This window comes from Mastigoproctus giganteus, chromosome 8, assembly GCF_048544385.1.
Source record: "Mastigoproctus giganteus isolate SK-2022 chromosome 8, ASM4854438v1, whole genome shotgun sequence".
Taxonomy (NCBI): Eukaryota; Metazoa; Arthropoda; class Arachnida; order Uropygi; family Thelyphonidae; genus Mastigoproctus; species Mastigoproctus giganteus.
Window position 1 is genome coordinate 34,481,090 of NC_143582.1, and position 4,557 is coordinate 34,485,646.

The following is a 4,557-nucleotide window of genomic DNA, read 5'->3' on the forward strand; positions in this document are numbered from 1 at the left end:
GATAACGTTTCAAATATCTTACCGATCCCATCAGTCTGATGATGGGTTTCAGTAAGATACCTGAAACATTACCTTAATATATAGTATTTTAGGCTAATAGATTAATAAACTATATTATTAATTTCACATGGTATAAGAGTGGTATTAAATATAGCAATAATCATAAGGTTATACAGCATCAGCAAAAAAAAATACCCTTCTGATTTCACCCATCAATTCACTCGAAATATTTGTATAATTGTCTTGAATTTATTTAAGCTGTCAACTTCAACAACGACAGATGGAAGTTTGTTCTCGCAATCAAACACCCGCTGGCTAAAGGCAAATTTCCGCACAAGTATCCAACTGACTTTCCTCAATTTGAATTTATGTCCCCTCAGGCGAATAATCAGGGCAAGAGGAAGAATCCCATTAGCATTAGAGGTGTATAAGACCATTGAAGCTCTTATACACCTCATTCAGATTACCTCGCAGGTGCCTAGTCTCCAGACGCTGTAATTTCCAGAATTTATGCCTTTCTTCGTAAGAGCAACCTTATGTTCCGTTTGCAAATCTCGTTGCCTTCTCTGTACTTATTCCAGCAGCTCTACATCCTTCCTAAAATGAGGCCTCCAGACCTCTATACAGTACTCAAGGTGTGGCCTGACGATTGCGTTATATGAGAGGATAATCACCTACTTATCCCTGCTAGAAAAATTCGTGTATATCATTGACAAAACACCATGAGCTACTCTTACAGTCTGACTGCACTGCTCAGAAAACTTCATATCTGCCTGCACAATTACCACTAGGTCCTTTTCACTCTCTACCACTGTTAGTGTAATACCAGACAGTTGATACGTTACTCTGGGGTTACTTCTACCCGTATGCAGTACTTTACATTTGTCAATGTTAAACTTCATTTGGCACTTCTCAGTCCATCTGCCCAACTTTTCTATATCCTGGTTCAGTAGTACACTGCCATTACTGTCGTTAACAATCCTGCCAACCTTTGTATCACCTGCAAACTTCGACATTAAGCCTGATATACCTTCATCGATATCATTAATAAATACAGGAAACAACAATAGACCCAACACCGAATGCTGGGGGCTACACTAATAACATTAGTCCACGAAGATCAGTAACCATTGATTACCACTCTCAGTCTTCTCCTACTCAACCATTCCTTTATCCATATCAGCAATTTGCTCTTAATGCCATACTGCTCCGATTAATACAGTAGGCTTCCATGCGCAACAGTGTCAAAAGCTTTACTGAAATCCAAGTACTGTATATGATATCAAAATTATTTTTTGCATCTAGTTCCTTTGTGACTACATCATAGTATCCAATCAAATTGGTCAGACAAGGCTTCCCCTTAAAAAACTAGTGCTGTGTCTGCACTATAACTGAAGTGTTGTCTAGATGATCCTGCAATGCTTCTTTTACAAATGCCTCCATTAATTTCTCCGGAACAGCTGTTAAACTAACAAGTCTGTAATAACTTGTTTCACCCTTTGATCCCCCTATGTAAATTGGGATCCTATTTGCACATCTGCAGTCCACAGGGCCCTACCGCGAGTCCAAGGAAGCTTTCATAATTATGGAATTAACTTACTTCCTTTTCTGCCTCCTTTAATAAAAATGGATAGATCCTATCCAGCCAAAACCGAGTGTGTTGTGTGATTTTTCGCTCCGTAAAAATTGTTCTTAATTGTAATTAAAATTGTGAATTTCCGAATTCCAAGCCCTGCCGTCGGTTATTCTGGCGTTGGTGAGTTGATGCATGTACTGTACTTTTTGTGGTCGATTTGTTAGGGAGTGATATGAAATTTGCCATTCTCAGCTTCAGCTAACTTGTTACTGCACATAAAATGGTGGCTCGAATAAGTCGTACCGTCGTTGTGAAAGTTGAAATTTTTAACTTGATTGCTTTGACAATTGCCATTGATTATTTGCATGTTAAATTGCTTTTCGGGAACAATAGGAAAATATATTATATTGCCAATGCACTCTTTGCACTGTAACACGAAATCTTCTGGCTTTTTAGCGTTGTTGCACTTTTGCTAACAAAAATTCAGGGACTTAGTGGGACGGCATTGTTTCATCCCCTGCGGAGCCAAAGGCCGTTATTAAAACAACAAGAAGACACGTAACAAATCACGTGGACAGTACTTCTTAGGGTGATTGATGGTGAAATTGATTTATCTTCCTAGTTCAGACTTCATTAATCATGGAACTCAATATAATTATACAGATGTGGATATTAATTTGAGTAATTAATTTAATTAGCATAATTACATTTTGAGCTGACTGAAATATGGCATGCATAATTGATTCCAATTAATGCCTCCCTCTAAGCATTAATTGGGAACCGTAAATTTGAGATAACTTGTGACCATGGTAGTGCTGCAAACTAACAAAAACAAAACTGTCATTCAGCTAAATCCCAGCCCAACTTTGAGTGTGCTGTCTTTCATCCCTACTGTCCTTATACGTCAATCATGGCAGAGAAAACTGACCATCAAGTGAATCGTCCACCCACATAGACACCAGCCATTAACGTAAGAGAAGTGGAGGACTCTAGGTCAGTGCCAGTCTCCAACAAAAAGAACAAGATGGTAGTGTCAAAAATGGAACGAGAAACAAGAAGCCTAAGGGAAAAGAAGGAGACTCAGGCCTAACCGGTCATTATTCATGTCACAAGAGATAACATCAACAAGTAGCAGGATGTCCCCCTGGACCCTACCCTTCCAGAGGGAACTGTCCTTGAAAAGAAGCTAAAATTAAGAACAGCCCTGGAGGAATTACTCAAGGACAAGTCAAACTGGATCACAACCGGCCTCAGGGGATAGATCATTACCCTTTAGACGAAGCTGGAAACGGTGCTCCTACAAACTCACCTTGAGTGCAAACGAGCCATCGAAAAACTGGAGGCGTACATGGAAAGTGGGATGAATCATATGCTACAGCGTGTCCCTACTTTATTATCATTATTATTATTATTATTAATATTAGCCATATGGTGCAAGGCAGACTGAGGCTTATGCTGTACCAACCAAAAAAAAAATTTTTTTTTTGAATTACCGAGAGAGAGAGAAGGGAATCACCAAGAAAAAGAAGAATGATGATGTCCAGCTCAGGACCCTATGTATGCCAAGCCCATACTCACCAGATGTGAGCCCCTGGGGTTAAAGCACAAATGCTGAGGAACACACAAAACAGTGAACCAGTAGCCCTCGGGCTTCCCCAAGCAAGAAAGAAAACATTACTACCAACACCTAATCTGGTAATTGTAAGACCAACAGGAGCAGAGAAACAAACAAGTGAGGATTTAAATCGAAAATAATTTAAAACCTAAAAGAGGACCTTAGAACTACCAGGAAAAACGCAATTAGAAATACCCGAAATCCGGGGGTCGTGATCGTAACTAAAACGAAAGAGGAGATACAGCATATAACCAGTAATCATGAAATGATCACGCTGGGTCTACTTGCTGAGCCCCAAAAAAGAAAAGACCATCGCTCATCATCTTTGATGTTGATAAAGACTTGATACCAGAGAAACTAAGAGAAGTATGGAAGAAATCTGCAAAGCGACCTACGGGATCAGGAAGGGCAGAACCTTATATTTCCTAAGTACACGATAAAACAAGCAATAGCAGCCTGAATTGGATCGTTGAACTGGCCTCGGAAGCCTGGCAGGTACTGCGGGTGCAGAACAGAATCTACATAGAGTGGGGAAGCCACCGCTCTAGGGAACATGTGGCCGTTCCAAAATATTTCAAATGTAAGTTCGGCCACACTTCCCATACATGTACACAAACCACATCAACCTGCGGAAACTGCTCTGAAAATGGCCATGAATTTAATAACTGCCCTAACAAGATAAAAAAAGCTGTGTGTGTGCCAACTGTAAGTCTCTCCGGTTGGATCACGTACACTCTATTAGAGATGCCAAGTGTCCTACCTACTTAAAGGCCAAAAGCACATACCAACTTCGAATCAATTATGGGGACAAGGCTTAAACAATACAACTATAGAGTACTGTAAATACACCAGCTAAACCCACAGAGAGCCAGAGCAGTGGCTGAGCAGGTTTGTATTAAGGAGAACGAGGAAAACAGGGATGTAATCCTGCTTCAAGAACTATATACACACATATGAAACAGTTAGGGGGATACCCACTGGCCTACAAAGTGATCCACACTAATGAATATACACCCTGGACAGCTGTTGTTATCCAAAATCCAGAGATAACTGCGATCCATGTTCCACAATTATGTACTAGCACGGCAGCGAGCGCCCATATTGTCACCCTTATCGGCAATCTCTACGTGATCGCACTCTACCGTAGGCCAGGGGGAGGATATGAAACAATCTATAAGATACTCCCAGGCTGTCCAAGACATCCTTCCAGGACAAAAGATAATAGTGGGAGTGGATGTTAACTGCCGCTCGCCAGCCTGGCACAGCACAACCCAAGACCGGCAAGGCACCTCAAACGGCCACCAACTGGAAGACAATTTCTCAAACTCTACCTACACAGTGCAGAACCAACCCTTCAAGCTCCCAA